Below are 12,526 nucleotides of genomic sequence, written 5' to 3'. Positions count from 1 at the left end.
ACATATTCTGAATCTCTTGCTGCCGGGCCTTCTGCTTGGGGGAGTTCTTCCAGTAGGAGGGAAACTCGAGAGGAAAGGGTGACAAAAGTGGTTTTTGTTGGAAGGGAAGAACATACCCTTTCTTCAGGGTTAGTACCGTCCAAACCTCTGCCCGGCTTTCTACCACTCTTTCCACTTGTATCTCAAGACAGCCCCCCCCCACCCTGGTTTGAGGAAGAATATGGGGGAGGCAGCCTTCCTCATCTGGTGGACACCCTTGATGGTCCCGGCTTTCGTTTTCCATACCGTGAGGGAGCAGAGGAACAGTATTGTTGTCAACCTTCTTCTATTTATCTATCCCTGGACTGGGAACCCTGCCAAAAGCTTTGATAACAAGGTTGAGCTGCAGTTCTAGTCTGTTTACCTCTGTTGTAGGAAATGGATTGTTTTCTGGGTGATAGTCTGGTAGATGAGGTGGGAACGAAGTACTTAGCATCCTCCCTCCTGCCTGAGATTGCCTGGTAGACTAAGTCTTGGAGAAAATACCCAGATATTTCCGATAAAGGGCTATTCCAGAGATTGGACCAACTGTCCGAAGAAATATTTCTGAGCTATTGACATGAGGGAATCGCATCTTTTCAAGAGAATGTTAGCCCAAACATTCACCACATTCTGATGGAGGGAAGAAGTCCTTAATTACCGCCCATAAATCACGAGAAACAGTCTTCTGAATCAGTTTCAATAAAGCCCTTGACAGGTGTCAAGCCAAGAGGCAGCTCTCAAAGTGCTTTCCAAGCTAAGTTCCAGATTGACCATTTCAGAACTAGAGAAATCTGAACCTGTTTGTCTCAAGAAATCTAAGGAAGTATTGTTCGATAACCATGACAAACTTCCATTCACTATCCTGGGGAGAGAGGTGGGCCTTGCCACAGGCCCTGGAACACCCAGATGACTTGAGACTGCACAGTGAATCAAAGTGTTTTGGGTATCAGAAACCCTCTTCTCCATCACCTCCTCAATCTGGTGTGGAGGAAAACCGTCACCAACAACTTCCAGAACTTCAATTTTTCATCCACAGACCAAACTCCAGTGATGGAGAAGTCAGCAAATGTGTTCAGCCAGAGATCAAACCAAGATGCTACGTGGAAGGACCCCATGGTGAATGACTCTGTAGTTGTAAAGGAAGTACAAGTACCTTCTTGCTGAATTTTCTTCTGGGGAACATCATGGCCATTTGTCAGTCCGCAGACTAACAAGTCAACCTGATGCAGAATAGTGTGGGTGCATCGTCTGGCACGTGGAAGCTTCAATGACAGTTTCAAGCTTGCACCGAGGAATACCTTGACATCTTAGAAATGTTAAATAATTTTAAGAAAGATCTCTTGAGCAATTCTACCATGCATCAAGTTAGAATCCTTGGCCTTATGACACAAATGAGCCATGAAAGTTACATTTCGAAGAAAAAATGATCAATTGGCAAAAAATTGTATCAATTTTTCATTTGGAGATATTATTAATGAGGGGTAGGTGGGTACCCTTGATCTGGTCAGGTTAAGTTGCAGGGTCCAGTGCCCTCACATCAGGTCAGGTTGGATGAAGCATCCCAAGTTACGTTGGGATGTACAGTCATACCCCGAACTTACGCGAGGTTAGGTTCCAGAACCCCTCACACAGGGTGAATCTTCATGTAAGTTTGGCACAGTCTCTAAAAATGCTAATAAATGCTTATTTCTAAATTTTAAACACTAAATATGACCCTAATCATGCTCCCAAATTATTAAGTTAACTTTTAAATGAAATTAAAGTTACTGTAATTTCATTTAAAAGTTAGCTTAATACATTACCCTTAAAAAAAGAAATAAATGGTTGACATGAAAATTGAGGGTTGAAAGAGAATTTCCGTCTCTCTCCCCTTCCGACCGATCTATTTTTAGAAGTGGTCTCAACCTCTTTTTAATAACTTCTTTATTCCGCATCTCTTTCCCTTTGTCTGAAATGCTTTTTCATGAACAAACATTGTTTTTTATTCTGACTAATACAACTCTTAGTTATCGTCTCTATGTTTTAGAAGGTATTTGCAACACTAGTGCATTTACACTTTGTAAATGGTACAGGTCAAATTAGATCAATTTAAACTATCTACTGTACAGGCAAAGACATACAGAGAATTAATAAGTTGTAAAAATGTGTGAGCGCTAACTATGAGAGAGAGAGAAAGAGAGAGATAAGGGTTGTCCTTACTTAAGAGATTGAAATTACTGTATTTATCAATTATTACGGAGACTGAGAAAATAACAAGAGAGAGAGAGAGAGAGAGAGAGAGAGAGAGAGAGAGAGAGAGAGAGAGAGAGAGAGAGAGAGAGAGAGAGAGAGAGAGAGAGAGTTATTCTTACGTTAGATATCAAAAGATGGAAATTCAGTATTAAACTAACTTTTAAATGAAATTAAAGTTACTGTATTTTCATTTAAAAGTTAGCTTAATACATTTCCCTTAAAAAAAGAAATAAATGGTTAACGTAAGAATATAGGAGTATGTGACTCTCTCCCCTATTCCACTGATCTATTTTCTTTATTCTGTCTCTTTCTCTTTGTTCTGAAATTCTCTGTTCTGAAATGCTCTATGTCTCTATGTTTTAGAATGGCACATTTACAGTTTGTAAATGGTACAGGTGAAATTAGATAAATTTAAAATTATCTACTCTACAGTCAAAGACACACAGGGAAACAGTACTGTAACATGTAGGTTGGCTAACTTTGAATGAGAGAGAGAGATAACAGTTGTCCTTATTTAAGAGAGTGTAATTTTTTATGAATTATCACAGACACACACACACACACACACACACACACACAGACAGAGAGAGAGAGAGAGAGAGAGAGAGAGATTACAAGAAACATTTGACCACTGATCAGCAACACTCCCCTTCTTGTCATGTTAAACGACGTGTCTGACAGCTTTTGCCTTCGACCTTTTTACAAAAGATGAGGGAAGAATTTGTTTGTTTAAAATAATATGAATTTTGTAATTACAGTTTTATTATTATTATTATTATTATTATTATTATTATTTAATTTTATTAATCTTATTAATATTTGAAAATTAGTACTTATTATTAGGTAAATAAACATATCTGTATACATGTACCATAAAAATTCTCTCATCTCACTAAAAGAGAGAGAGAGAGAGAAATTATTACTTTCAATAATATTTTATGTTATTTAATTTACACATAAAAGCTTGAAAACTTACAAATTACATAAAAAATTAAACATAAACACTTTTGCAGGGTTTTTCAGTGTTCGCAAATGTTCGCGTGCCTGTGGAAAGCTCGTGTATGACCATTAGTTAGGTTCTAATGAAAAATTTGTGTCTGTGAATTCATGCAACTCGAATCGCACAAGTTTGGGGTATTACTGTATCCCTATAACTGTCACTGCCACATCTTAGTGTGTGTGATATATTTTATACTGCAATGTACTTTGTTTAATGACCATGAATGAACCATGTATTTTTCTTAATGCTTATCTTGTGATTTATGCATTTTTGACAATTCATGGTCGTGCAATTCACTACTTCTTGTTATTTCCCCCACCCAAGACTTCAGTTTCCTATTTGGTCCCTACTTAGTTGTTTGATATAGATGGTGAGAGAAACATAAAACAAAAAGTTTACACCAAACAAAATGGTAAAAACATATAAAACATAAAATATACTTATATAATATGCTGTAATATAGCCTGGGCAATGGTTTTATGTACACTATTTTACAAATAATTACCTTAACATGTCATACATGCCAACTTTCCATTAAAAATTGCTGCAAACTAAAGAAGAACTGTTAAAAAGTTAACTTCTGATAAGCTAACCAACAACTGATTAGTATTTTACCATAGCTCTTGAGGCTATCAAAATTCCTTTAATTACTTCTAATATGCATCAAGACTGCTTGGATTAATTCAGATAACTGCTCTACACTTGGCAATCAAAAGCATTTAAACTATCCCACCACCAAAATAAAGTGTTTTTATCTGAGGTCATTACCAAAATATTTGAATGAATTCAGGATCATTTAGAATAGACTGGGGAAATTTCAAAAACCCTTTGAATTAGCTGCTTGTAAAATTGTTTTCATTTACTGAGATAATTGCTTTAATACAGCACTGGCTATTATCAAAATCATTTAAATTAACTAATGAGCTTTATCCTAACCTAAGCCACTATCAGAATAATTCTAATAAAGGTAAAAATGCAGAAAAAAGTTGCACACAATATTTTCACAGTTCACAGCCTACCAAAACACAGATCTCAGACATATTCCAACAGGGATAAATCCTAACTTGACTTATAGTGTCCTCCCAGGACCTGATGGGGCGTACTTTATCAACTACGCACCTCCCCAACATAACAATCTGCAAAAGCAGAATGATGTGTGCAATTATCCTGTAGAATTACCCTGATTAGCCTAATTTAGACAGGGGCTCTGCTCTAGGCTATATAAATACAGTACGTAGTGTAAATTAGGACTAGGAGTGAATGCAGACTGGGGGTCTGGGGTACTGTAGGTTTTTCTGAAGTTGGCATTTCAGACTTGGGGAGCCTGATCCCGTCCATCTGCAAATTCCTGCAGACTTGCCTTTGCATAACCTAACCTCGGACGCCGTGTTCTAACCTGGCAAGGGGGCTTCGCCCCTCCTGAGCTGCCTCCCAAAAATAATTCATGACCCCTTACTATCCACTGGGTGATTTACCTTAGCATACCGTTAGACCACTAAGAAAATAGGTTAATTTACTAAAGCTGGGTCATAGGTTGGGGGCGCTTTACCCTCTTTCGGGCGACTATCAAAAAAATATCGATCGAAATCACGAAAGTTCTCCAGACGGTTTCGGGGGGACATCTTTCAAAGGCTGTGGCAACCTCCCAAAACTTGGCCTATTAACATACTACTTATATAACGTCCACAACCTTCTCTTACCTTTCAACACAACCACAAATCACGCTATGGATCCGTTTCGATGAATTACCACATGTAATGACTAATAACACGGCCGTCATTGCCACGAACGAAGACGGCGAAGGAAAGTAGCAGTAGTAATAAACTAGTTTACCTTTGCAACGGCTCCCTTACTAGTTTTATTCCCCTTCAGCTTGTGTTTGTTAAAGTTTATAATTTCTGTAATACTATATATCTTTAATAAATTCCTTCACATTTTCATTTTCTTCTTTCGATAGGTCGACAAATAGAAGGATGTTAGCTATCAAGTCCTCTCTATTCCCTTGATGAAGTAAGGGAAATAATTAGTAGTCGTCTAGAGGTTCCTCTCTATAGGCTCCCACGCTCATTCTAGTTATGGTGTGCTTACCTTTATTTTGGTTTCTCTATGGTCTCAAATACTCCTAAGAAATTCTTCCCCATTTCTTACTTTCAAAATCGTCTCTAGACAGACCTGTGGAAAAATATTGGATATCAGTTTGTCTTTATCTTCAGAATATGGATTCTGTCAATACTGTAAAATGGTGGGCAATAAAGTAAGAAAAGCTCTAAATTCTCATTTGCTTATGCACACGGTGGCCACTTGGTTTGTTAAACTTGAAATCTTTACATATTACTACAGTATATTTACTTCTAAACCTAATCAAGTTTCCAAAATTAAATTATCATTTACTCCCCTTTCCATTTTTCGTTACATTTGATTATAATTTGCTTATATTTTTCACTTACTCATTAATCTGCATCGCCCAAGACCTTCTTCCGCTTTCATACTGGTCCATGGTATTCTAATAAAGTTTACTTTTGGTACTCTTGGAACCAAGCTTCAGAAAAATTAGCTGGTTTTTCAAATTCCTTTAGTAACTATAATGGACTCTCAGATCTAGGGCAAATCAGGTTGTATATCTTTTACATCGTCAGTATTATTCTACACACTTGATTCTCTCCTCTGTATGAGCACAAAAGACTCTATGAATAATTGTAATGCAATGCATCCACTTGAGAGTAAAGCAAAGGAGTGGCTGTTCCTAACTGGTTACTTTTATAAGTTTACTATCGCCACAAAATATAAAACTCTTTGGTATTACTAGTCCTTTCAAGTATTATTACCCTGCTACAACTTACGACAGAGTCTGTCTGCCTTTACATGAACTAAAGTGTTTCCAAACCATTCTCTCAAATTACTGACAGTAACACCTATGTATTTTATTTACTTTTAAAGTCTTCTACATCATCTCACCAGTACCAAGCATTAAATATTATACTGCTTTTAATTTTACCTATTGGAACTCTTATATCTCCATTTTTTTAATGAGTCAGAATCAGTTAGTCATCTGCTCTGAATAGCACAAATTTTAGATACTCATTTTTAATTCATATCTTTGTCTGTGGCCCATCTTCTGTATAAGATTTGTTTGATAACATTTCTGTTCTATAATGTTTAAACAGTACACCATACACACACACACACACACACACACACAGTATATATATATATACACAGTATATATATATATATATATATATATATATATATATATATATATATATATATATATATATATATATATATATATATATATATATGCAAGATACAGCCTACTTTTTATTTCTTGAAACTAATTCTTCAACTGGTCTCATATAAATTCCTTCATTAACTTGTTCAGGGTCTTTCAATCTTACTGATTGGGTTTCCTGTAATGTCTGAAACTGTCATTCAAAATGTTTTGCAATTTTTCAGTTTGTTTAACCTGGTAGCAGGACAAAAGTAGTGGTCCTGTCTGTTCACTGAATAGCAAAGCCTTTATTAACACAAAGTCTTTTGGCAGCATATTTTCATCTTGCAATTTTTTGACTTGTACTTCTCCTTTTTCCAAATTGAATACATTTTCAAAATGGGCAATTTCCAACCGCTTCTCCAGAAGATCCATTTATTTTTTCATGTAATTTTATTCAATGGCTGCTATAATGTTTAGGTCTTTTGATGCAGTTATCATTGCCTTTTACGTTAAGGTTGAAATTAAAACTTTTGATTCATACATAAAATCACAGATTTTTTTCCCCTTGAAAAGGATATACTTTACATAATTTTTACTGGAATTGTGATCTTTGCAAACAGTTCATCTTATTATCATTCAGAAGCTGAAACCTATTCATGTGGAACAAGCCACAGGGGCCACTGACTTGAAATTCAAGCTTCCAAAGAATATGGTGTTCATTAGGATGAAGTAAGAGGAGGTGAAGGGAAATACGTAAGGAAGATATCCCACTGATTAAAAAAGAAAAAATAAGTAAATAAAAATGTACTGAAATGCAAGATTTGCATTAGAGTAGTAATGCACTGCATGTTCGCTTAAACTTCTTTAGTTCCAATTGCACGACATCCTCTGGGAGGCTGTTCCACAGCCCAACGGTGTGAGGAATAAAGGACCTCTGGAACTGAGAAGTTCAACAGTGAGGCACACTTACTGCATATTGGTGCTGATGTTCAGCAAATCTGGTTGCTCTCAGCAGATAAAGGGGATCAGGGATCAGTTGTGAATGTGAAAGATCTCTGTCTTGAAATACAACTTATGAAAAAGTGACAAACAAAGAGATCATCCGTCAATGGTCCAAGTCATAACTGCTACTATTAGGAAACCGAAATCTACCACCAAAATCCATTCTAAAAGATACTTCTCTGGCAAGGATGGGGTGGGATATTTGTACGAGATCTGGTAATCAACACGTAGTGTTTTTGTTTCACTGGAGTTCAGCCTAATTCCCCACCGACTTCATCATTCACTGCTGATGGCAGTTTCATTTCTCATAAGTGGAGACTTGACTACACCCACGAGTGTTGCATCATCGGCATACTGAATAATCTTGTTTTCCAGGACAACAATCATGTCACTTGTTCACACTAAAAATAACAGTGGACCAAGAACATTACCCTGTGGCACTCCAGGCAAAATAGGTCTTGGTTCACTAAAGATCCTGTCCACAGCAACTCGCTGCTACCTACCTGTAAGGAAATCTTGAAATAATCCTAAAACATTTCCATCCACTCCAAGATACTGAAGTTTATAAACAAGTGCCTTGTAATTTACTATATCGAAAGCAGCACTAAAATCTATTTAAATTAATCTGCACTCAAAACCCCTATCAAGGTTCTCTTGTAAATGGCAAGTCAAGTCTAAAAGAGCATCGCAGGTACCTAACTGCTTCCCATATGCATATTGACTATCAGCTAACAATCCTTTAGATTCTACATACTTATATATTGACTTAAAAATATGTTTTTCAGCAAATTTTGAGAGCACAGGGAGAATAGAAATGAATACAGTAATACAGTAGTTTAGTCAGTCATGTGTCCAGTGGGCTAAAACAATGCATTAGGATTTACTAATGCTTTATCTCATTCTTTGTAGGATATTAAAACTGAAAATATGTTTAAAAGTAAGCAAATAAAACTGCACCTAATTTTCATTGATGTTTAATGAAAAAATCAATCATTTTATTTCCACTATGCATGACATTTCATGAAAATATTCAAGCTTACAACTACATATACAAGCACATTTGCATAATGCTGAATAACAATAGGAAGAAAAATTCATGTCAGCCAATGACAAAACTAATTCATAATTTGGAAATCATACACAAAGTCCATCGGAACAGGAAAAGTGAAGTAGATACCAGAAAATTTCTTAACCTACAACTGAATGGTGTTCAATGAGTACAACTATAAAAAAGAAATTTATCTACAATTATAAAAAAGAAATTTATCTTTGTATAAAGGTTATACAACAATTTCACATCAAATTCACTATGGTCAAAATATTCTAGGGTTCTGCCTTGACTTCTAAGAAAGGATCTGCATATAAAGAGCCTTCATCTGTGTTTTCAGTAACCTCCTCCTCCAAATTCTCATTCCCTTCTTTGCTTAACAACAATAATAATGATTTTTCTGCTTCCATTTTCAAAGGTTGTTCTATGAATACTCAATCCTAGTGAGAATCTGATATAATTTTCTTCAATTTGGAATACTTTTGAATAAAATAAAACATCGCAGTAAAAAAATGCTCTCAACAGCATTGTCTATAACACAGAACCAGAATATTTTTGGTAGTTGCTGTTTCGTCCTCAAGGAGTTACCTTCCATGGTCTACCAGAGCTCCATGGTGACCAAACTAATATCAAAGAATTCTCTTCTAGTTGGTCTTTTGGCCAGGTATTGTCTCGTAATGATTAACATTATAACACATGATGGAGTGTATAATGGACTCAAAGATAAGAGGGCACTTCCCTTATCTTCAGCGAAGCTGAACCCAGTTTTTCCAACGTCAAAAGAACCTGCAAGAAAGAGAAGTGACTATTGCGCAGGCGCATTCGCCCTCTTGTTTACAATCGGGCTGTTAAAAGACCAAGGAGCCATTACTCTCTGTTGGTCAATGCAAGTTGATCCCTTGCCCAAATCCCATGCTTTTTCGTCAGGGAAGTGGGAGGGTTTTGAGGACTCAAGAGCAACTACCTAAAATATGTTTTTCCTATGTTTCGTCCTCAAGGAGCTTTACAAAGAAATTGACAGGTGACGAAAAAGGCTTCAGCTCTCAATTTTTAATCCCAGCACCCCAAAGGAAATAACATTTCCAGTCCAAGGTCAAGCCACAGATTTCAAATACTCTTCAGGTTTTGATACCAAGGAACAAGAAACTATACACAAACTTAAGTTTTAGGATGTAGTTCTACGGTGGCTTACCTAAGCATGCTGGGTTTGGTTGCAGTACTGTCGCCCCTCTCCCAGCGATAGTTAGCATACTCACCGTCAATATGACCCCTGGTTTTCTGCCGCAACACCTAGGGGTCAAGACTAACTATGCCACCTACTGATACAAAGTGTAGTCAAATTTGTTTGAGCATGTGGCAGTAATTGAACTGATGACCACCCTGTACATTTGGAGACTTCTTCGAAAGAGACATTTCTGAAGAAGGCCAAAGACATACTTACTTTCCTAACATCATGTGACCTATGGAAAGAGTGTGGATTTCCCTTTTTAATGAGAAAACACCACAATCATTGTCAGTCTTTGTAGGGAGAGTGGTTAGTTTGTGCTAGGGTGTAGGAAAATAGGACCTTCTGGGGTGTTTGCCATGACTTCTAGGTAAACCTTAAGTGCTTGAACCAGGCATAATGTCTTGTCTGCTAAATTGAATTTACTTATAAGAATGGATTTCCTTTTTAAAGGACCCATATTCTTGGCCAGGAATGATGGGCCATGGGACAATAATAATTGATGGTCAGCTATTTGCGTGATGCATCGTCCCCATCTAAGAGAGCCCAGTTCACTAATACTGTACAAGCTCCTGATGCTAATGCAATCAAGAAGATCACCTTTTGTAACCCGTGCATTGTGGTTGTATTGGGTCCACTGAACTGAGGGGTTGATAGAAGTCTAAGCACCTTGTTCAGGGACCAAGTAATTGGAAGCCTTTCGGGAGTGGGCCTTTGTAGAGCAAGACTGCAGAAGGGAAGTGACAACTTCTATACTGGAGTCAATCCCGAATCTATAAAACACGGGTTTCGTTAATGGAGCCTTGTATCCCATGACTGCTGTAACCATAAGGCATTCGTCTTCAAAAGGGTATATAAGAAAAATAAAGTTTCTATAGAAATCTCAACTGGGCTCTCAGTATGGATATAATTTAACCATATCTTCCATGTGGACTGGTAATGCTGGATAGATGTCCATAATTTTTGCACTAGGTACCTAGCAATGTTGAGTGAGTAATTATCATGATAGATATTTTTTAAAAATCTATACGTGAAGGTCTCGGCTTAGAAAGGAGAGACTCTCCCTCCTACTGTCTGGGGTAGAACAGCGGACGACAGTGGAATTGATCTTTCTGTCTGTTGTTGAGGTAATAGGAATCAATGTCTATTTGGCCAATTTGGGCTATTAAGTACACTATTCCTATGAAGGTTAGAATTTGTTCAAAACCTTTGAAATCTGGAACAATGGAGGAAAATTATCATCCTCCCCTTGTTCCAGTCTTAAGGAAGGCATCTCTTGCTGTTGCTGGACTGTCCAGGTTTGGAGACACATACATTATGAGTTTGTGATTCTAGTATGTGGCAAACAGGTCCACTTCTGGTTGTGGAAGCATGTTGGCTATTGTCTGAAGAGTGGTTATCCAACATCCACTCTGTTGAGGCTGTCGTTTTCCTTGATAGAGAGTCTGCTATTACAATGAGACCCCCTGTAAGGTGAACTGCAGACATGTGCCACTTCCTTGCTTGCGCCATCCGAAGGATGGCTAACATTACCAAATTGAGAGGAGGTGAATGTGATCCAGACCTCTTGATGTAGGATACTGTGGTTATGTTTTCTCTCTTCTGAAGGTTTGAGTTTTCTGAGAGACAAAAAGACAGCCATCAGCTCCAGGAAATTGATATAAAAATTCCTGAGTAGCTGATCACCTCCCTGCCACCTGACAATCCCTCCCAATGTCCTCTCAATCTGCCAACGAGGCATCTGTGAGTTTGTCACTCATACAGATGGAGGAGTCAGGGTGACCTGTTTCACCAGCGATTCCTTCCAAATCTAAGGCCGAAGTATCTCCCCAACTCTTTTAATCCCTTGACGAGGTCTGTCTCGCATCTTTTTTCTTGCATGCGATAGCCAGAATTTGTTCACATTTTTGGTTGCAATCTATGTATTGGATCTATTACTGACAAGAACTGCAGCAGGCCCATCATACATTCTGATTACCATCTGGAAACTGTGGGCTGTGCAAGGAACCTTTTGAGGACTTGCCTTATTCTGTTTTGAGTATGATGGGGAGAGACAACAGGCCGTGAAGAGTATCCCAACACAGTCCCAGCCACTAAAAGTGTCTGCTGGGCATGAAGCAGAATGTTTTCAAATCTATAATAAAACCTTTTGACTGTACTGTAGTCTGTTGACCATTGCTCTTAGGTTTTGCATGCACTCTTTTCTTGTGGGCCCCCAGATCTTTTTGTTTGAGTTCTCGAACAAATACCGTTGCTAGTTTGGAAAAATATTCTTTGGACAATGTTTAGCCCAAAGGACATGACTTTGAATCTGTACGTATCTTTCTCTATTCGGAACCTTAGGAAGGGGCGGAAGGGAACGGCTATAGGGATGTGCCAATGTGCATCTTTCAGATCCATAGAAACTGTCCGAGTCCCTTTTTGAAACGATTCAATGTACCTAGGCAACAGTAATTATCCAAAACTTTCGGCAAACAATGTGCTTCTTCAATGTTGATTGGTTGAGGATCACTCTTCTTTTGGATGAGTCCCTTTTGGGGACACTGAAGAGCATAATTTTCCTTGTTTTTTACAAGGACTATGCTCATGGCAGGTGGCATGGGCTGTACCCACTGGCAAAAAGTGAACAGAGCAATTTGCTATGGAACACGTGAACTGAGGATCCGGCCCTGTAGTGATATAAAGCAAGTTATTCGAAGCTAGTTAGTATTAATTGTTTTTAAGTGAGGGACACTTCTGTAATTCCTCATATAGTTTCCATATTACAGGTTAATTTGATTACAA

At 37.6% G+C, this 12,526-nt stretch overlaps 1 protein-coding gene across 3 annotated transcripts in view; it reads right to left on the bottom strand.

The window, feature by feature from the left end:
* LOC136852983 (gastrula zinc finger protein XlCGF52.1-like) overlaps nt 1-12,526 on the bottom strand; it is a 36,785-nt gene that overhangs the window by 5,748 nt on the left and 18,511 nt on the right. For 2 of the 3 annotated variants that reach the window (XM_067128074.1, XM_067128075.1), the window contains exon 2: nt 5,342-5,425. The gene's annotated coding sequence lies outside the window, so the exon portion shown is untranslated. Of the gene's footprint in view, nt 1-4,953; nt 5,096-5,341; nt 5,426-12,526 lie in introns of those variants that run through there. The other variant, XM_067128072.1, reaches the window with a different exon arrangement.

Source organism: Macrobrachium rosenbergii, chromosome 26 (genome assembly GCF_040412425.1).
Source record: "Macrobrachium rosenbergii isolate ZJJX-2024 chromosome 26, ASM4041242v1, whole genome shotgun sequence".
NCBI lineage: Eukaryota > Metazoa > Arthropoda > Malacostraca > Decapoda > Palaemonidae > Macrobrachium > Macrobrachium rosenbergii.
Note: the sequence above shows the minus strand (reverse complement) of the source record. Positions and strands in the feature narration are given on the sequence as shown.